Below are 23740 nucleotides of genomic sequence, written 5' to 3' on the forward strand. Positions count from 1 at the left end.
ATTATTTTCGAAAGATTCAAAAAAGGAAGTGGAAAAACCTCAATTGAATGATTGATTTATTGAATTTAATTATTCTAAAACGATAGAAATCATATTTCAACTAAACAATTAATGACAAAATTCAATTTGATATGGAAATAAACGAGGAAAAACAATAAATTAAAAATTAATTCGAAAAACAGATAAATTAATTATAATCAGGAGACAATTCCATTAATTTAGCCATTACACTAATTAAACTGAATGTTTGTTCTTTATATTTTCTTGCTTTATTGCTCCTTGAATGTTAATACAATGCAAAATCGCGCATTTAGTAACTCAGACGTAAATGGTTGTTTCAAATTTATAGGGAGAATCCCTTCACAAGAATTCATTGGCGTTTTACGAGGGTAGCGTAATATCGAGTTTTGACGGCACTTATTCTTTTATTTTGCTACCTTTCGATTCGCTGTTGCTTTTGTTTAAATAAGACGACTGATTTTCTATAACTGTATACAGTGATTATTTTTACAGGTGTGTGCAGTAGGTTTGTAATTTACATGGGGATTGAGTTCCCGGAGTGTGCGAATAAGATTTACGAAAACATTAAAATTTGGAGAGACGAGTTCCATGAACGCTTAAATAAAAATCCTGCAACGAGTAGTTCAACTTTCCCAGACAGGTAAATCCATCTGTTATGATATTTTATTAAAAACTTTATATTTTCTACTATTATAAAATGACAAAAAGCTTAATTTTGAGGGTAGGAATGGGTTTTATAAAAAATTGCAAATGCTAATAACGAATAAAATCATCATTAAGACTGACCCTACTGGAGATACACATGACTCCCTTTATCTCCCCACCCCTTCAACCTATAATCACCAAAATTTAATAGCGTCAATCCCCTAATACACAAACCTCCTGCAAAATTTAAGAAATTTTCGACAAAAAGCACAGGAGTTATTAAACTTCAAACAGGGTGAATAAAATCGTGTACCCCACATACACTAACATCCATACAAACAGAAGAAATTTCCTTTTTTTTTGTTTTTATTATTTCTCGACCTTTCATGGTCCCCTGAGTCCAAAAATGTAAAAATCTTGGGGTTAGTTGTTTGACTTATCACCGTACTTTCCCTCTGTTATATATAAAAGCCAGGAAAGTAATTATAATCAACGAGTGTTTTCGATATCCGATAGTATTTGAGATACCTTGCATTATCTAACTATAGTCGGTAAGTTACTGAAGAATGTACTGTATTTTGCATTCACTTTGCATTATGTACAGTACATTACATTTAAGTGCAGTCACTTTACATTACACTTATTGTACTGTCATGAAATTTTTTGAGTTGTTTTCCTGTAATAGTAAATTTACCATTATAATCTCAACTCAGCAAAACTTGTATGTAAAGCTGTTCGTAATATATTACTGTATTGTAGATCTACGTTCTCGTTTTCCACGTTATCGCAGAAAACAACCCACTACCTCAGACAATCTTCATCTCCTATTAGCAAACCCACGATTGAACTCCCAGTGTTCAGGGAACGAACCCGCTTGGCCACTAGTGGGTGTGTATACTTAGGAAATGTAACGGTTCATTGATATTTTTTTCTTTTTTTCAGATGATATACAGTGGAACCTCGGTATACGACCTTAATCCGTTCCCGATGTTTGGACTTATACTGAATTGGACGTATACCAAACCAACCTTTCCCATAAGAAGTAATGTAAAAATGATTAATCCGTTCTCGTGTAAAAAAATGGCTGGCTTTAAACACCTCGCTTTCCTGGCTAGTTCCTGCTTGATTTTTCGTGAGATCAGCGTGTATCATTTTAGCTTTCTCNGCTAAAAATAATATATCTTAACTTAGAAAAGTGTAAACTTTAAAAAACATAAAAAATTTATTACTATTGCTTCCATAGCTTGCTATTCTTATATTTGTAATTCACGATTAAGCACAAAATTGCTTTAAAGAACTTATCATACAAGAACTTCGGGCAAATGAAAAACATATTTAAATAATAATGACCAAACAAACGATTTGGGTTAATTTAAATCTTTATCCTAGAATAAAGATTTAAATTGATCCAAATTGTTTGTTTGGTCATTATTATTTAAATATGTAAATAATCCTTGGAATTATACGATTCATGTAATGATAAACATAGACTTTATTAATTATAGAAATGGATATGCATATCAGATGTTTCCACTCTCTGTTACAAATATCTGGTAAAGGCTAATAATATCTGGACTTAAAGGCTACTACTTTATGATAAAGGAAAGTGGATCATCCGATGAAGGAAACATTCCCCTTTTTAAACCATTATATTTTAATTTTATAATCGCATTTTAACTTTTTTTTCAGTTTTTTTAATTTAAAGTTTATAATATCTTAATAATAAATTATTATATTTAGATAGTATATAACAATACCCGATTATCCAAACAACCAATCAATCAGGTTATTATCAGTTGAAATTTGTTGTGATATAATAAGTTCTTAAATATTGTAATATACTGTACAATTTAATATCATTTATGTTACCAGATATTTGTAACAGAGAGAGAACTGATTAAGTGTGGAAACACTAGAAATGTATATCCGTGAGGGGTTTGAAGATAGAAAAAAAGAATAGGAATATGTCACAGAGTAATTTTGGGGAGGTTATATCTCGCGAAGGGTCGCTCGTACAGGTATGGTTCCTTTGACTTTTTTCTTCCTATGAGTATGCCCTATAGCTCTGTTAAGGTCCCAAACGTACCATGCGGAGCTTGAATTGAAGCCTCATTACTATTAACTTTAAATTTTAGAATATCGTATGAACCGTACTGTCCACTCTCATCGTCATTTTCTAGATGTGACGAAATAACTATAAACAAGCAATCAATTGGCATTTTAATTTTTTACTTTTATTATATTCAAGTATTTAATTACGTCAAACAAAAATATATTTATTTTCATTTAGTACGTAATTTTAAATAATTTGTAACTGCGTTTTTCTTGTTTCATGGAATAAGATGCTCCTGTCTATAGCCTAATATTTCGTACAAGGAGGCTTTTATTTAACTTGTCTGCGTTTAATGTTTTATTATACATATATATATACACACAAAACTATATAATTACGTTTACAAATTCAATTGTAAAATAAGAAAACTATTAGGTTCATCAACGAACGGTTTGACGAGTTTAAAACGCTTACTTCCGGTGTCGATTGTTACGCGAATTGTCCGTTTTTTTTCTGTTTTTCGTTTTACATTAATTTAATTAAAAACAAGAAAAAAAATACTAAGCATTGTTTTAAATGTTTGCACAGAAAATTTGATTACATTTGGACTGATACATAGCCTATCTCCACAGACAGCTTTAAATAGAAGCATTTTAATTTAATTCTGGTTACCCGGTTAATATAGTTATTATTAAAGTTTATTGAAAAACTATAACAATATGGTCTTTTAAATTAGAAACAGATCTGTTGTTGTGTAAATTTTCACTTCTATATCTAGGTTCCCCCGGGATGCACTCAGGATTTAATCTTGGGAGAGCCAAGTTGAAAGGATTAAAAAATTTTCTAATGGAATTCAATAAAATTCCCACCTTATGTGGCCGCTGATTCATTAGTATAGAAATAGAAGAGAAGACAAAATATAGGCTAAATACAAACAGTTGAGCCAATAAAATTAGATTTTTCTCAGTACACAGAGATACAACTGAAGCAAACACTTCCTGTTCAATAATGTGCTTTTATCAGTTATTTAATGTTTATACGTTTAATATATAGAAGAAACAAAGTTTACTAAATGACATTTCTATAGCTAATAGAATTATTTTATTTTAATAATTTAATCGTGCATAAATTACGTAACGCTATTTTTATACTTTTCAACTACCATCCTACTTCTATAACGCTCCGTAACTTATCCACTCTTAAAACTATGTAGGCATATCCTCAATCCTTTGAATTGTACTAAGGAATAATACAAAACACAGGGTACCGAACGTTACGTTATTTTATTAATTACATTTATAACATACTGTACAAAGTGGTGACATAAACAGTAATGTTCTCTCTATGCAACACTTCAGATTCAAAAATGAATCATTCTGTTACCCAAGGTTGAGACCTTAGCATTACTTAACGCTTTTTTAGACGTCTCCCACCACCTTGTAACCATTACCTGCATAACCACCCACATCTGTGTCACGTGATTTATGGGCAGGCCGTTACTTTAATATTGATAAAAATTCATTGAGAATAAATGTTACGTATACATATTTTTAAATTGAAAGTATTAAATAAATGAATATATTTTAAAAATTTAAAACAACCAAAATGAAAATTATATAGAAAATAATTGGGGGGAAAAATACATAGACATTTCTTACACATCTCCGGACCTAGAACTTAGAGACTGAATCGATTGGTGGAGATAGTGTACAGTTTTACGTCAATTCGACGTCACTACTTCAGTTTTATAATGAGAAATTCTAAAGAATGACGTCAAATTTACGTAAAAATGAGCACTAGACCAACCAATCGAACAGACCTTATAGATCTCGAGAAAGAGTAATAACGTTTCGCCATCTGGTGATAAAAAAAGACACTAAGAGAATTTTCTAATCACGTTTCGTGTTACTGTCATTTCCGGTTGCAGAACGTTCGTTATCTTTTTAATAATTTTAAAAAATAATTAAACACAGGCAACATAACAGAGCCATATGTAAACAAAACATATATGAGCAAAACCAATAAAATAATGATTTTTTTTCACCAGTTACTGGAAGAAATTTTAATCTATATCACTATTTTATCATGTTTTTTAAATAGAGTTTCCATAAATGTATTATTTTATGCATATTCAAAGCCTGAATCCTGAGCCAATGTCTCTTCTGACATCCTCAATCAATCTAAGACCGAAGAACAAATTATAAATAGCAAATATCTTTAACTATATAATTAATAAAAATATTTAAAATTTTCTGAAATGATAAGCGATCAAAGGGAACGATTTTCCGTTAACCTGTCGACCTATATAAGTTTTTCTATAACTTGTATTTTAATTATGAAATTGAAGCTCTTACATAACTGTTATAGTTTTTATTATTATTTACATATTAACTGAAAGATTTATATCGAATAAAATATAAAACTATGTGGTAAAAGTTAATATTTTTCTTTTTTAAATGACTTTTTAATCTTATATCTAATGATTTATATTCAATAATCTATTTTTCCCCTATTAAAGGGTCCACTAGTGGATCCTTTAATAGGGGAAAAATAGTAGATAAAACTACCAAACACTGATAGTTGTGCAGGGATTTGCACCTGACCAACAGGCTAATCACGTGTTTAACACATTAATAGGGGCTAGTTTTCCATAGAAAATCATCTCGTGATGTAACCCATCTTGGCAGATTGTCCACGTGCATTACCGTATCACACTTCAATAGGATTTGGTTTAATACCAAATACTATTGAAGTGGCAAATTTCCTAGAATAAGAATATAATTAATCAACTTAAATCTAAAATTTTTCAAATTATTGTATTAATTATAATTAAAGAATCTTATTTGATTGGAATAACAAAAGAGAGAAACAAATTTTAAAGACAGAAAAATATTTACATAAACGGATTCCATAAAATTAAAATTGACTTGCGAATAAAACAGTAATTGAAAATAAATTTTCCAATTTACAAATTAAATAAATTTTTTCTAAACTTTTCACTACAATTTGTTTTAATTTGCAATTATTTTAAGTTACAATTTAATTTATTACAATAGAAGGATGCACTGCTACCGAAATACAAGAACAGATTATTAAGATCAGTAAATTTAATTACCAATTTATTTATTTACTATAATAAATACATACTTTGATAGTTTATTCATATTCTATTTACCTGCAGAAAGCTAATTAAATAGTTATATAAGGTAGAATTAGATAGAGAGAAACCAAAAGGGCCTTTTGATTCTGACAACAGATACAAAAATTCATAAAATTTATGGTTTTTTTAAATGTAAAATTCGTGAAATAAAAATGAAATAAATGAAGATTTCTTTTGATAAAAGGTAAAAAAAGTTTCTATTTATTTTACTCATATATTTTTATGGTTTTCGAAGAAGAGTAGGCCTCATTTCGCTTGCCCTATCTTAAGTTATATAAGATTTATGATATCTACTGTATTTTTAAAAATCCAGCAACGAGTTGCGTAACTTTCCTGGCAACCACATTTAAAATTGCGTGTTATGAGATTTATTTTAAAAACTTTTTATATAATTAATTATTATAAAATTGCAAAAATGTAGAAACGAGTTTTATAAAGAACGAGCAATTGTTTATGTGACATTATCACAATGTCGAGCTTCAATTTTTCGTCACAATGCTCTCAATTTTAGTAGTGTCTTGCCCCTGTACATTATACTTTTCCTATTAACAACAGAATCATTATCATCTATCTAACTCCATTCTCAAGATTAAGGAAGGACAGACCCCGGTGGGAATTTATAGGTATGCAATTTGAAAATTGCAGTCCCAAAAATTGTAAGTGATAATAACAAGTAAAGTCTTCATTAAGTCCAACCTATTTGAGATACGATAAGTGACTCCCTCGACCTTTAACCACCAAAATTTACTAGCATTAATCCTCCTAATAAATAAACCTCCCTGCAAAATTTCAGAAAGTTTCGACAAAAAGCACAGGCGTTATTAAGCTTCAAACAAATCGTTTCTCCCCACACAAACATCCATACATACAAAAAAAACCCCGAATTTTGTTTTGTATTTCTCGATGTTTCAAGGTTCCCTGAGTCCAAAAATGTAAACATTTTGTATAACAGCAGGGAAAGTGATAAAACTAAATCTAAGCAGAAAGATAAACTAAATATAGCTTTAAGAATTAAGTAAAATGTTACATCGATTAAAGTTTCGTTAATTAGTTATATGTAAATAAGTAGTTTTTGTAATTAAACAATACAGGCAAGAAGCTTTTTAATATCGTTTTTCTTGTATAACATTGTTTTAATAAGGTTTTCCTTGTTTAAAATATTTATATGCAGGAAACCTACTGGTGTTCCTGCATTTTATACAACGATTTAGAAACTAAATCGTTATATAAAATGTTTAGATAGATTATGGTTTATATATGATGAGATACGGCAACGCAACACATGGATAATCTGCCTAACACGGGTAACACGTGTCTAACATCTGTCTATTTAGGTGTTAGACACGTGAAGAACACCCGAAATCTCTACGCGATATACTAACGTCATTATGAAATAATATATTATAGACTATTAATAATATTATAATATAACTTAATAGTGTAAATCTGATAAGCATATTGTTATGAACAGATTACGTCAAATTTATTTTTAGTAGATTCGTTATTACAAATTGTTATGAAATCATTGGAAAATTTCAAATTATTTTCGAAAGATTCAAAAAAGGAAGTGGAAAAACCTCAATTGAATGATTGATTTATTGAATTTAATTATTCTAAAACGATAGAAATCATATTTCAACTAAACAATTAATGACAAAATTCAATTTGATATGGAAATAAACGAGGAAAAACAATAAATTAAAAATTAATTCGAAAAACAGATAAATTAATTATAATCAGGAGACAATTCCATTAATTTAGCCATTACACTAATTAAACTGAATGTTTGTTCTTTATATTTTCTTGCTTTATTGCTCCTTGAATGTTAATACAATGCAAAATCGCGCATTTAGTAACTCAGACGTAAATGGTTGTTTCAAATTTATAGGGAGAATCCCTTCACAAGAATTCATTGGCGTTTTACGAGGGTAGCGTAATATCGAGTTTTGACGGCACTTATTCTTTTATTTTGCTACCTTTCGATTCGCTGTTGCTTTTGTTTAAATAAGACGACTGATTTTCTATAACTGTATACAGTGATTATTTTTACAGGTGTGTGCAGTAGGTTTGTAATTTACATGGGGATTGAGTTCCCGGAGTGTGCGAATAAGATTTACGAAAACATTAAAATTTGGAGAGACGAGTTCCATGAACGCTTAAATAAAAATCCTGCAACGAGTAGTTCAACTTTCCCAGACAGGTAAATCCATCTGTTATGATATTTTATTAAAAACTTTATATTTTCTACTATTATAAAATGACAAAAAGCTTAATTTTGAGGGTAGGAATGGGTTTTATAAAAAATTGCAAATGCTAATAACGAATAAAATCATCATTAAGACTGACCCTACTGGAGATACACATGACTCCCTTTATCTCCCCACCCCTTCAACCTATAATCACCAAAATTTAATAGCGTCAATCCCCTAATACACAAACCTCCTGCAAAATTTAAGAAATTTTCGACAAAAAGCACAGGAGTTATTAAACTTCAAACAGGGTGAATAAAATCGTGTACCCCACATACACTAACATCCATACAAACAGAAGAAATTTCCTTTTTTTTTGTTTTTATTATTTCTCGACCTTTCATGGTCCCCTGAGTCCAAAAATGTAAAAATCTTGGGGTTAGTTGTTTGACTTATCACCGTACTTTCCCTCTGTTATATATAAAAGCCAGGAAAGTAATTATAATCAACGAGTGTTTTCGATATCCGATAGTATTTGAGATACCTTGCATTATCTAACTATAGTCGGTAAGTTACTGAAGAATGTACTGTATTTTGCATTCACTTTGCATTATGTACAGTACATTACATTTAAGTGCAGTCACTTTACATTACACTTATTGTACTGTCATGAAATTTTTTGAGTTGTTTTCCTGTAATAGTAAATTTACCATTATAATCTCAACTCAGCAAAACTTGTATGTAAAGCTGTTCGTAATATATTACTGTATTGTAGATCTACGTTCTCGTTTTCCACGTTATCGCAGAAAACAACCCACTACCTCAGACAATCTTCATCTCCTATTAGCAAACCCACGATTGAACTCCCAGTGTTCAGGGAACGAACCCGCTTGGCCACTAGTGGGTGTGTATACTTAGGAAATGTAACGGTTCATTGATATTTTTTTCTTTTTTTCAGATGATATACAGTGGAACCTCGGTATACGACCTTAATCCGTTCCCGATGTTTGGACTTATACTGAATTGGACGTATACCAAACCAACCTTTCCCATAAGAAGTAATGTAAAAATGATTAATCCGTTCTCGTGTAAAAAAATGGCTGGCTTTAAACACCTCGCTTTCCTGGCTAGTTCCTGCTTGATTTTTCGTGAGATCAGCGTGTATCATTTTAGCTTTCTCGCAAATAATTGCTTCCGATACGCTGTCTCCAGCACTGTTTTTCAGTTATCCAAAGCAAAAGCAATTTCTCGACATGATCTGATGTCTTCGATCTCTGTTTAGAAATTGATTTAACCCCTTTCGCAACGTTAGCAGATTTAATAATGCCTTTATTTTTCGCGATTGTCCACATCGTCGTTCTCGGAATACGGTAAACAACAGTTAAAATCTCGAACACGCATGCCACCTTCGTATTTCTCAACAATCTCTTTCATCAGTTTCATTGTAATTCTAGTCATTTTTTTAGTTTTCTGTCGCTTTTCATTTGCCTTTTTGGGATTCGTGATTAATAAATATAATAAAATTTTACTTACGAATTAAAATCAGAAGAAATTAAACAAAGTTATAAACCGTTGCACCACGAACGTCTAGTCTGGTCTAGTACACCGATAGTGCTACTTGTTCATTGATGACGCGTATAATTGAATTATGTCGTATACCGAACAAAAGTCGTATACCGAGCAAAATTTGTTTCGTCCAAACAGGACGTATTCCGAATTGGACGTATTCTAAAGCAGACGTATACCGAGGTTCCACTGTATTAAAAAGGAGTGATATAATTCGTCTTATGTTATGTTTTTCACTATCATCGTGAATACTCATTGACACAGACGTATCTGTATTCTTTTTTATACTTTCAAATTACCATAATCTTTCTTTACAGTGTACTTGAATAACCTGATACCTGCAAATAAGGTACACGTACCAAAGTCACTGGGACCCAACAAGCAATCATTGAAATTTTGTGTCAATTAACTAATGTGTTTACCTTCGACAAATTTTATTACTTACAGGTATTTTGTTATTTTGTAAAGTTTACCGTTTTACAATAGCGGATCAAGAAGAACCCAAACTGGGGCTAACTCAAAAATTTTAAATATTTGAATAATAAGGACCTTTTATTAACATGTGCACAACGATTGCATTGAGGATGGTCCGATAAATCAGGCTTGCCGTGATAAGTGTAGACTATTTTAAAATAATGTTTTTAAATTCGAACAATAAATTTTAAGTTCTTTTGTGTCAATTGGAGAGCTTAAGCTCCTGTAGTCCCATTGGATTCGCCCTTGCTATTATAATGCATTGTCAAATACAGTATCAAGCCGTTTTAGCAAAGAATTAAGTTGTTTGGTCATTACGTAAAGTATTATTAAATTCAACTGTAATTTTTACGTATTGCAGTAAAACAATGTGAAATCATAAATGGACCACTAAAACTGAAAAATTAAGTTCAAAGTTAATTTGCTTAAAAACCTAGCATTGGTAGGCATATATTTAAAACTAATTTATGGTTATAACTGACCAATAGATCAACTATTAGGGCAAGACGCTCTATGAACTAAACTGTTCAACAACAATTTCGTCAGTGAAAGTAGGATCTGCGAGCATTGACGAACTAAACAGTCTAAACTAACTATCATCATGTCGTAACTGTTTTGATATTTTTCTAGTTTCAAATGGATTTGGTGGAGTTAGTTTGTGTCGTGACGTTAGTTCTTAGGTACCGAAAAAGCCAAAAAAAAAAAAAAAAAAAAGAATTCATCCAATAACCNAAAAAAAAAAAAAAAAAAAAAAAAAAAAAAAAAAAAAAAAAAAAAAAAAAAAAAAAAAAAAAAAAAAAAAAAAAAAAAAAAAAAAAAAAAAAAAAAAAAAATTGAATTCATCCAATAACCAGCCAACTCTGTCCAGTCAGATTACTCTGTGATTTCCACATTGTTCACAGAGACTTTTTTTTTTTTTAAAAAAAAATAAGCAACTGACGAGAAGAAGAGTACTCTCCAAACGCAACTAGGATACATTTTTTTTTTTTTTATTCCCCACGTAACTATGCGCGAGTGACATCCGTTTAAAAATTCCTGCAGACGGCAAAAACGGTCGCTTGTAGTAGTAGTTTACGTGGCGAAAACAACATGGCGTCCTCCACGACTCTTCGTTTTGGGGTTCATTATGTGATTTTATGAATTAAAATTTAGAAGTTGTGAAAGCACTAGTTAGCGCACGCAATGATGTGTCTTCTGAAATTTTTTTTGCATGGTAGCCGACGTTTTAATTTTTTTCGTGGCTACTTTGAATGCTCTGTCGACAAGATAATCCATTTTATGGTTAAATTTTACAATTGGGATCCTTCTTTTGTGTCTAAAAACACATAATTTAAAATCGTAGATCCCTCCATCACGATACTACCAGTGACACGAGCGCCGCCATCTTTCTTTAACCGTCGTTCTTAAATGCACAAAGGTCAAGAAACGATATCGTGATGCATCGCGGCAGTCGCCATGTTAGGGCTATTTTGATGTGTACGGTGTTTCTAGAGAGAAATTGTTTGTTTCTTTCGATCTCAATTAGTTGGATTTCTTATATATATATATTTAAATTGTTTGGTGTTCAACACCGAATTGTAAAAATTCAATAGCCAAAGGTATATGTAATTAAAGGTCTAACTAAAAGGTTTCAAATGTCAATGGTTCGTATAATAAAGTACGAGGATAAATTTATTTAGTTTTGAAATGCAAAAGAAAAGAAAAAATTGGAGAGATTTGTTAAAATAAGAATATATTTAGTTTTCTATATTCACATGCACTTTTACATTACACAAACTGCAAACAGGAGCTCAGAATTACACATTTTTATAAATTGAAATTAGATGATGAGAAAAGAAGACCGTTCTCACAACTTTACATGTAAAGTTCGTGAGAAAGTTTATTTGTTGTTCGTAAAGTCAAACGAGTTAAACGCGTTAATAACAAATCGATGAAAAAGTAGTGATCTCGCTCAGTGGGAATGCTCTGCGGTGATGACGATTCGAATGAAACTAACGAAGTTCACGAAGGAAATGGCGCCCGACAATATCGATGTTTTTAAATCTACTCGAGTGTTTACACTGTGAATTAAAAGGTGAAATGATTGAAATAACTGTCCACCCGAAGCAATCTAAAAAAAATATTTCGGATAAGGCTGCACTAGCAACATTCATATCTTCGATTTTAGAAACAGCCATTTAGTTATAAACGAATCGGTCGAAAAGTCTAACGAAATATGAATAACGACGACGTCATTCTCGTTTAACTCGTTCGACTTTATGAACGTACTCTAAGTTTATAGACCTTGTAAATGCCTACAAACAGCAGCGCACTCACGTAATAGCAGAGACGCAGAGCGACCGCTATTAATGAACACGCCCAGTCATGTACAGTAATACCCCGAACTTACGCGATAGGTGGGACCGAGCGGTAACCGCGTAAGTCGGGGTATTACTGTATTTTAAAGCTAATTTAGTGGGAGCCAATTCCATAGGAAAAGGGCTTTATAGGAGACATGTAATTTACATAAATTCATTAAGTAATGACTAGAAATTATTAATAATTAATAATTACATGAAAATACAAAATAAACATATGTATACACTTTATAAAATCAATTCGCGCATGTACTGTACATTCTTTACTTCTAAATTACGTATATTCTGTCTTTCTTGCGAATTAAAAATTATATTAAAAAAGTGTAAGTGTAATAATTATAAATAATTTGTTAATTAATTAAGTTCCTTTAAAAATATAAAAGTTACTTCAATATCATGTAAAATTATATTTTTAGTTTTGATAAACTGCTGATTATAATGAACCCATTATATTGTATTAGTGGCAATCTAATACAGTAGCAAAGCTAGTCATAGGTTCGTTCAAATAAGGTGTCAACTTATCTAGAATGGACTGTAGAGTAAAATAACATTGCTTTTTAATTAATGAAATTATAATCGGCAATAGAAGAATCGGTAAATTAAAGATAAAGTTTACTAAATTATACACTTGGTTAAAGTGAATGCCAATGAACAAATAAATACACAGTGTAAATGAAACACGCGGCCGGATGGCCGAGCGGTCAAGGTGGCAGCCTACCGCTCTGGGGGACCCGGGCTCGAATCCGAACGGTTCGAAAAATCCCCAGGAATCTTTCGGGGTGGTTCGTTCGGATATGTCGAGCTCTGTCCCTCACCACCCGGCAGCCCCATTGTGGGCCTGGCCGAACCCATAATGGGCTTGCAAAAAGAGGCCCTCTTAGTGTCCACAAGGCGAAAAGAGTTAAAAAAAAAAAAGTGTAAATGAAACAAAGAAAATGGAGACCAATCTACAAATCTCGGGAATTTCAATCTCGTTTCCTTCCTGATTTGAATATTTTGCTCTTATACCAGTCGCCGCTCATTGTATCGAATATTTCGTCTCTAACAATCGGGAAGTGGATAAAATAAAACAGCTCGTATATTGAGTACTCGTAATTGCGGATTAAATCTTATTGTCTATTTTTAAGATAAACAAACTTGCGGTCTGATAAATTAATCGCCTAGGACATTCGGTTGTCTATTTCACAATGGTAGAAGAGTTTTGCGTTTACGGTTTCTTTAACAACAGTTTCTTCTGGATTCCGAAGATGTTGCAAAACGCTCACACAATCTTTCGAATCCAGAAGAATAAAGAAATGCGATTTGATATGGAATTTTGTTGTATCCAACAAATTCTTAAATAAATCAAATCTTCAATTATTTTAACTCCCGAAAATTTAAAATAAACACAAGAAAAAAATAAAGAAAGCAATTAAAAAGTTTGTATTTAAAAGAAATTTTAAGTATAGTACGCGAAAGTCATACAGAATGAGATAAATTTTCATTGGGTGAATATATCTTACTTTACAGAACATTAACAAATTTCTTTCATTAAATAATCATAAAAACAATATGAAATTTAGAACCATAACTTTCTCGAAAATTTCTTAAAAAAAAAAAAAAAAAAATAGTAATGTTCAAATGTTAGTGATCCAGAAAACTTCCATTTGAATTTCTGCTATTAAATAATATCTATAAATGAAATTTTTTTAACATAAATCTTTGTTATATAAAATCACTATATTTACATAATCTAAATTCGTAAATAGAATTTGTATTATTCGGGGATTGTATTTCAAAATCATTCGATGCTTAAAAATATTTTTAAAATATTCGTATTTTATATATATACAAAAAATATTTCTCTATTTTAATTCTTATATTATTTCTTAATATTTTGTTTTATCTTAACCAAATATCGTGACTTTTATGTAATATATAAAATAAATAAATTTACCCTCATTTCGCCCACGATAAAACCTAAATACAGTTATTACCGTTAACTTTTAACTTCATTCGAGTAAATTATATTGCTTTACATATAATTTTGAATTCCGTTTCTACTAAACAACATCTTATTAAACAAAAAAAATATATAATTTTTTTATATCGCATGATTTTTACTACTTATAATGATTAACATGATGAATGAATGAAACGTTATCTTGTAATTAATATATTTAAATTAAAAATATCTTTTTTAGTATCAAAAACGAGGACATAGTATAACATTTAATTTTCTTGAGGTGAAGGAAGACGGAGATTTTTCTCCGGTTCCAGATAAAATTTACGGTCCCTAGTAGTTTCTATCCCTATAAAATATTATTATTAGTAGTACTAATAAAAAATAAACTTTTTAAAACTATGTTTTTGTTAATAAATAAACATTCTATGTATGTTATTTGTTCAAAAAAAAAAAAAAAAAGGAAAAAAAATCNGAATTGCCATTTTTATATATAATAGGAACTCCTGTAAAGTAAAGCCCTCTATCGAGGAATCGTTACAACGTGTATGTAGCAATACTGTAATATGTGTTAATTTCTAGATTTAAATTATGTATAAGTTGTAAATAATTCTCTGGAAAGAAATATGAATCCTACAATTTATTTGATCATATCTATTTTATAGGTTGTATAGTTACATCCTATATAATAAATACGATCGAACAAAGTAATAAAATATTTGATATGTATATAATATTAAGAAAGATATAATTTATAGGTAAGTTACCGTCGTTATGAAAAGAAATGTGTCAATAACAAATTACGTAATAGCAAATTCTATAATAATCAATTCCACACGTGCATTATTCGAACTACATAAAACAGGCCTATACGCTTGTTTTTCTGCAATTTTTTATTTTCATTGAATGAATTAACCTATAATTTTTCTACAAAACAATTAAGTCTTCTCATTACTTAATAAATTTTTAGAATTTGTTGACATTTCTTAAATTATATATATATTTATTTATTTAGTAATATAATAAACCATGGTTATACAGTAGTTTATTACATTATAAATTTAGTTCAATAACAACATTATTGGAGTTTATACTAATATTCTTCTTACAATAAATCTATTGTATGAAAAATATCAAATCTGAAGATGTATTGTATTAAATTGATTAACTAATTGATTGTATTAATACAATATATCTTCAGTTTTATCTTTCTCATCTTTGGACAGAAAGCCTACTTGTGGAAAGCCTACTTAAGTGAAAATTTTGTTTGTGGATTTTAAAATGTAATTTGAAATTGGAAACAATTGAAAGTGAATTGGAAAAGGTTTATGTAATCTACAAACAGTGACTTATATTCTATTGAAATAACAACCTTTTAATGAGTCATTTTCTGGGAAAAAATCCAAAGATAACATAAGAATTACTACAAATACTGATTATGTTGCAAGGAGATAATTTGGATGAATAAAATTTTTTTTTAATTGCACTAAAAATCAATTCCAAGAATTAAATGCTGAATTAAATTATCATAATTACTAAGTACAGTGTAGTAACTGTTGAAAAGTTGAAAATTAAAATATTTTACTGTTTTCAACAATGAAAATAAATGAAAGATTTTTATATATTTCCTTATTTAAAATTATATTTATTATTATAATAAAGTTTATAATAAAAATATGAAAAAGTTTGTTATTATAATAAATACACATTTAGATTTAGGTAAAATGATTCACATAAATGTAATCTAACAAAGTAAGAAAAAAAGATATGAAATTCCAATAAGGACAAAACCTCTCAAAATTAACTTAGAATAATGTTGTTTATTTCCATTTTGTTACAAAATCTTCATTTTAAATAGTTAAAAGTTAAGAATTATAATGATACACAAAACAGAAGTTGATTATGAAATTAAATACTCTGGATATATTTATAATCTTTGAAATTTGATATTTTGTTGTTGTACAAATATGATGCTATAAATGCTAACAATAATTGAACAAATATGCTTGTATATCACTTATTTATAAAAATAACAGTATATAATTGATATAGGAGTACATGTATACAAAGAAAAGAATTATGCATGAATGACAGTAAATATAAATAGAAACAATAGAAATAATTTATTAATACTAATTGATATTTCAGATATATATTTTCAGAACTTAAATCTTATGACTATATTTTAATCCAAGTTTCATAATTTTCCTCTCCATACTCACTTCTTGTTTTGTATTATTGTTTAATAAAACTTATATAATAGTTTTTCTTTTAGGAAGCCACATAACTTAAATTAACTCTTTTTATTTATGGAATGCATTTTGGATGTTTTTTGCCCTCTTCAATCTATGAAATGAATTTCCCTAAATAAAAAGATAATTTGTTATGTGGCTTCCTTTAAAGAAAAATTATTATGTAAGTTTTATTAGACAAATTATTATATTATATTCGTTTGAGACTGCATACTATTAATACCAAAAGACTTACACCTTATCTTGCAGCCGAAGTTTATTACTTCAAACATTTTCGGTTGTTCAAACGTTTGAGAAAGGTCATTTAACATGACCGAAAATGTTTGAAGTAATAAACTTCGGCTGCAAGATAAGGTGTAGTAGTAAGTCTTTTGGTATTATATTATATTATATATATGTAACTTTTTTACAAAAATGAAATGTGTTTTAGAAGAAAATCACCACTTAAAAATGGTTAAATTAGAATTAAAAACACAACCTATAAACCAGCAAATTTCTATAACGACATGGGCAAAAACATTTGCAATTGTTATAAAAATTTGTTTGTTTATAGGTTTAGTGTTTTTAATTTGAAATGTGTTTTATATTTTAAATTCCATTTTTGTTAATTTTACTCATTTGATTGTTAGAAGGTGTGCTTTAGTGTAACTTACCAAATACTGGTTCATTCATATTTTGTCATCACTTTCAGTTTATATATTAATAGTTTCTCAAAGAACACTTTGTTTAGCCATTAGCAAATATTATTCAAAAGTAGTGGCATGCCATCCATGGAAGCTGTGGAAGCACCACTTCCCTTATATTTTCTAAAATATAAATACATATTGTGCAATTATTTTCATATTTTAATGTACTTTGAATTTCTTAAAATTAATATTTTATTATAACTGCATTATATATCTTATTACAAATTTCTATAATACATGTGAAAAAAATGATAAGATTGCTATTGTATATTTGAATATGGTATAAATTTGTATATGCATTTTCCCAATGGAACTGCTGTGTTGTCGAATAATACAGGACAGCTTCCAAGGCAAAAATATTTGAATTGTGTAAAGCAGCCAGATTATACGCATTAGCGCATGAACTTTACAGAGAACCAACCTCATGCAGTTTAGCTCATGCACCGAAATATTGTATAATGCTTCCAATGATTCTATACAGGGCCAACATATCTTCCCTATCATCAAATGTCACCGCACACCACTGTTCACAACCCGTTAGTTTGTTTGACCAAGATGCTAAATGATATGATGAGTTGTTTCTGTTAAAGATTATAAAATGCTAGATAAGAGGCCAAGAAAGAATTATAACAGAAATCTTTTACATTAAACAAAAACTAGTTGACACATGAGAACATACTTTTTGATTGACTCTATCTATTACAAATGCTAGAATTTGTTTATATTCTGTTGTTTTCTGTCATTGCAAGTAGGTTATGTCTCCTTTTTAAAACAGAAACAAATGATGGAAGAGACTGGCCACCCAAAACAAAGAGCTTTATTCTCACAATGTTTACTGTTTAATTCTTACATCTTTTTTCCACTGATACATGAATAAAAGTGCACACCAACATGAGAATTTTTAGTGTTGCCACCACTCACTTTTTGATTGATCCCTTTACACCTACCCAGTTAATAAGTGGATGGTTAACCACTGATGTTTTAGTCTTCTGTGACCGTCTAGATGCACTTGGCATCTGACTTGGATCCAGTGGGTGCTTACAGAGTGCAGGATCCTGTGCTTATTCTTTGTTGTTTGAGCAGCCTGAGGGTCTGAAGTTGAACAAAGTCAAAATCTGACTCTAATGTCACTTCTTGATGCCTCATTTTCATTAAGAAGTTGCATGTTCTAATTTGATTTTGATATATCCATTTTGCACATTTCCCAAAATTTTTTACATAGACTTTATCTCTAATATCAAACTTTGATAACATTGTATTTGATTGATTCTCATCCTGTTTAGGTGGTAACAGCAGGGATAACAATGTTCCCTGTTGACATCCATGTATCAGTTGTGCTGACAATTTACCAGATTTGGGTTTAGAATAGTTTTGTATGTTGCTAACATATTCTGTAATGTTTAACATACTTTCTCCTCCCAATTAGTTTTCATCAGAGCTTCCTGAAATATTCTGTCATATCTCTCTGCTTCTCCATTGGATGAAATAGGACTGTCACTAGTTGCTCTATATCATTAAGTTTACAAAACTCTTTAAATATTTCCGAAGTGAATTGAGTTCTGTTATCTGACACTATAACCTTGGGGATTCCTTTAAAGGATTAGATGTTTTTATACATCTAACCCTTTGAAGAAATCCTAATGGTTACTTCTGAAGTGGTAAATTTCATTTCTATGATATATGGGAACTTAGAATAAATGTCAACACAAATAAACAACACAGCATTCCAAAATGGTCCTGGATAATCAACATATATCTTTTCCCAAGCTTCTTTCAATTTTGATCAATTTTATAATTGTCTTTTTGGGTTAGGTCTGATTAATTGGCATGCTTTGCACTTAGAAACCATGCTTTCAATATCTTTATCCATCTGTGGCCACCAGCAATATCTTCTTGCCATTTGTTTCATTTTCACAATTTCCCAATGATCAGCATGCAATGTTTTCAATATGAAGCCTCTTAATGATAAAGGGATTACAACTCTAGTGTGTTCTGCCTATAGTACAGTAGAGTCTCGAAAACTCGGCACTCGATAACCCAGCAGTCTGGATAACTCGGCCACACCCTGGCAGGGCAAAAAAATCCGTAGTTAATTAATTTTCATTATAGACAGCTTTATGCCTCATAAAGTATTTTTCTGAGGTCTGTCTTATAAGGTAAATTACTGTACACAGTGTATTCATTAATTTTTATTTTCATGTAGTAAAGGCTCTATGCCTTCATAAAGGATGTACTTTTCCTTTGTTTAAGGATATTTGGGCAGTTTATTCTCTGTTGTATTCTCAAGTAAATAATACATACAAGTACAGTACAGTATTTTCTGAGGAAACATTCATNATGCATGTTCTGATATAAGGATATTTATATGAATTGTAATTCCTTTAAATATTAAATCATAATTATAATAATAATTTCCCAAATGAATAAAGGCACCTTAGTTATGAGTTTTACACTACACAGGGTGACCCAAAATGAGACTGACAATCTTTTGGGTAGTTATGAAGGACAGCATAACAAGCATTTATTCTCAAATAAACTCATGTTCACAAATGATCAAGTTTGGTAGTAGTGGTTTTTACAGTAGTTCTTTGAAGTAATTGTCATTTACTCCTGAACAGAGATTGGTTTATCAATTCATGTTCTCAAGACTCTATGGAATATTCCTGAAACAGATCTTACACTTGTCAGATCTTCCCTTCCAAATATAAGAGTTTTTGTATAACAGATGTTTCACATAACTCCAAAGGAAAAAGTCACAGGGGATAAAATCAGGAGATTGTGCAGGCCAAGATACAATCTTACAATCCAGTAGTTCAGAAAATTATGAATCAAATACTCACACATGTCCAAATTGAAGTATGAGGAGCACTGACATGTTGAACCACACCTCATCATATGTTCAAAGAGACATCTAAAAAGTCTGGTAGAATATGTTGCAGGAACTGGAGATAAATGTAGCTATTCAAATGAAGTGGCAACAAACCAAATACTGACAGCAAACTGGTGTTGATCTCTTCTAATGATGGCATCTTGAGGACTTTTGTTAGCACAGCATGGTTGTTACTGCAACTATTTAAGAAACCATCTCAAGTGAAACATGCCTCATCTGTGAATAGCATATTTCTACTAAAGTCAGGCTGAAGCAATTGGTAACCCCAAAAAACAGCCAATGGGAGAAATTAGTTTGAGAGCGATAGTCTTCAGGATTCACCATTTGCATCTCTAGTTATGGTAGGGATGAAGCCAGTAGTCATGGAGAACAACTATACCATCAATTTAGCAACTGCCATTTGATGTGTAATTATGTGAAAATTTGTGGAAGGTTGTTGCTCTACACAGTCCAGAATTTCTTGTTCAAATGCTACATTATTTATTTTTTTGAATGATCAGTACCGTATGCACATTTTAAGTTGATAGTTTTAGAAACTGATGATGAATGAATGCAAAGATAGTAAGATGAGATCTCTCTTCGCACAAGTACACAGTTTTTTTTTTCAATACTTTTTCTAGCTTTTCCAAAAATAAAATACATTTCAGCTAGTTCATTGGTGGAATAGTTGGCTTAGTGTCCAAACATGCTTTTCTAATAGCCACAGTGATTCCATAGTGAATGAATCTGGTGAAGATTCTGTATTAATTATTTTTAATCATAAATTTTCAATTTAAAATGATTTATTGTTATTAAAAATTTAGAAAATATCTAACGAAGAATATAATTAGCTTCTGTACTAACAAATTATTATTTCTGAAATAATTTGGATTCCTTCCCATTTTATAATTTATGATGCCTTGTATAGACCATAAATAAAAGCATACAGTCCTATGCTTTTATTTATGATCTATACAAGATGCTTATAGCTTGAAGATTCAAATTTGCAGATATATGTATTTATTATCCATATATTTATAGTGGAGCATTCTTCTATTCAATGACATCTTTAATTTTATAAAATTTTTTAAAACTACATAGTTAAATTTTAAAGTAGGCCAATAACTAATTTTTACTATGTGAAGCACATTAATGGAATTTCATTATTATTATTATATAATATTGTATATTAAGAATGTAATTCAAACAATTTGTTAGAATTTGATTTAACATTTTACTCATTTCAAAATAGCTGTTTTAGTATAAATATAAAATAATTGACCTTTGAGTATTGTATCATCCATAATTTGATATACTGGAGTAAAATTACATGTAAAATAAAAATTTTGCTTAATTATATATTTAAAATATATTCTAAGAGATAAATATTTATTTACACCTTTTATTTTCTTTCATAGTGAAATTAATAAAACTATATACTATATTAATGAATATTTAAAATAGATCAAATTTCTTTATTGTAAATGCATAAATAAAATTAACTGCTATGATTTATCTCATCTTTTCATTCATATTTTTAAAGATTAGTTATAAGAAAAACAAAAAAGTGCTTGTAGAAAATAATTTTTAGTGAAATGATATTGTATATAATAATGAAATTTAATATACTGTATATACAGTGGAAACTCAATTATCTGAACTTGATGGGACGAAAGGTCTTTCAGATAAAAATACAATTTTGGATAATCCAGAAACAAATGCATCAGAACTTTAAATGCACAGCATCAAGCACTATATATTTAAAATTTCATGAACTATAAATATTGTAAAGCAATTATTGTATTCAAAGTAAATTAATTTACTCAAAATATAATGTAATGTTACATGTATATCTAGTTTAAAGCACTATAATCAACAGAGATGTAGTAATTTTCAGTTATGTGAAGAATTTGGTCTCTGTGTATTATATTCTAGGTTATGTACAGTACAATGCTACACTTTGTTTTTGAAAATCAAGTTTCTACTTTTGAATTTAAATTCTCTTCATTATTAAATATTCTATTCATTCTGTATATAAATTCTATTCACTACGATTATGCATTTTTAAATGCTTAATCTTTTTAGTTAAAAAATTAAGCAAAAAAATATTTGAATTTTATTCATTGGGATATGAATAAACAATAATTCAATTTGAAATAAGTATTTTTAAGTATTAACAAATATGAAAATTGGCAACTAAATGAAAAATTTTTATAAATTGATAACAACTAAATTATAGAAGTAATAATTTAAAAAGTAAAGATTTTCGGGCTTTGAGTTGAAAGTCAAGATTATTGAAAGATTGATGGATTAAGTGATAAATCTGTTATTTTAACATTTAAAATCTATTCACTTCTGTCAAAGTATCTTCATTATTCTATAAAGTTTAGGAACAATGATATGTAAGATCTATAAACCTAAAATTTTGATGTTAGTTTCAAAACCTATTTTATCTTATAAAGCTAAAACAGGCAATTTAAAATATAGTTCCCTATCTTAAATAGAAGCTGAGGGGGGAAAAAGAAGACAAAAATATTTTGAAAATTTTGGTTTTCAACTTTTGAAGCCTACATTGTTGCACAGCAGTTGAAAAGACAAGAAAAATGATATATTGGACGACTATGTTAATCTAAATAGAAGCTGAATAAAACAATTAAAGAATAATCATTAGTAGGGAAAGCTTGTCCACCTTGTCCATTCAACATGTAGTATTTTATGATGTGCTTTGCACTCTAGAATCCAGAGGTTTATCAACAAAAACTTGCAGGGATACGTAAGCGGTATCTATGCAGTAGGTTGGTTAACATTTTAAAGGTGCTTTGCTCTGTTTTTACTACATTCAAGGGTCCATTAGATTCTTTCAATAACTTGAAGAGTTTATTAAAACTCATTCAATTTTTTAGGAAGTTCTATAAAATAACTAAAAGCATAAGTGTAATAAAAACTTATTAAAGATAATATAATGATGATAACAATAAGTGATAAACAAATCATAATTAATTTCTGGGGTATAGAGTTTTCTTCACGAGTTTTCTGTAAGCTGAAGATATTGGATCAGAATATTTTTCTGCCAAGATTCAGAGTAATTTAAATCACTTAAATACTCACAATATTAGGAACTAAACTATTGAAAACTGAAAGTTGACTATTTAATATCACTATAAATATAATACTTTTTTTATTTTCAATCAACTTTTACCAATTGAATTGAATTTCAGAATAAGATACTTGAATCTTTAATATATGATACTTGACAGTTACTGTTACCTTAAGAACCTGAAATGTTATAAAACAGGTGTTCTAGAAAATAGAAGATTGACTTTTTTTTGAATAGGAGTCATTAAAGGATCACATTTTAAAAATGTTGGAAACTTTTTGTATAGGAATGTTTTTGAAAAAAAGCATTAAGTGTAGCAAGTGACTGATAATATTGTGTTGTCTCAACAATTTGGGACTGGTTTAAAATTATTAAAATATTTTTTGTTTATAAGTACTGTTTTATAGGAGTTTTAACTGATTTTTAATA

At 29.4% G+C, this 23740-nt stretch overlaps 1 long non-coding RNA gene across 3 annotated transcripts in view; it reads left to right on the plus strand.

Moving 5' to 3' along the window:
• Window positions 1-14882: 14882 nt before the first annotated feature.
• LOC111639295 overlaps window positions 14883-23740 on the plus strand; it is a 29950-nt gene continuing 21092 nt past the window's right edge. For 2 of the 3 annotated variants that reach the window (XR_002759038.1, XR_002759040.1), the window contains exon 1: window positions 14883-14953. This is a non-coding gene — a long non-coding RNA (uncharacterized LOC111639295). The other variant, XR_002759039.1, reaches the window with a different exon arrangement.

The sequence above is a fragment of the Centruroides sculpturatus genome, unplaced genomic scaffold, assembly GCF_000671375.1.
Source record: "Centruroides sculpturatus isolate CEXI.00-Female unplaced genomic scaffold, Cexi_2.0 scaffold1275, whole genome shotgun sequence".
NCBI classification, from domain to species: domain Eukaryota; kingdom Metazoa; phylum Arthropoda; class Arachnida; order Scorpiones; family Buthidae; genus Centruroides; species Centruroides sculpturatus.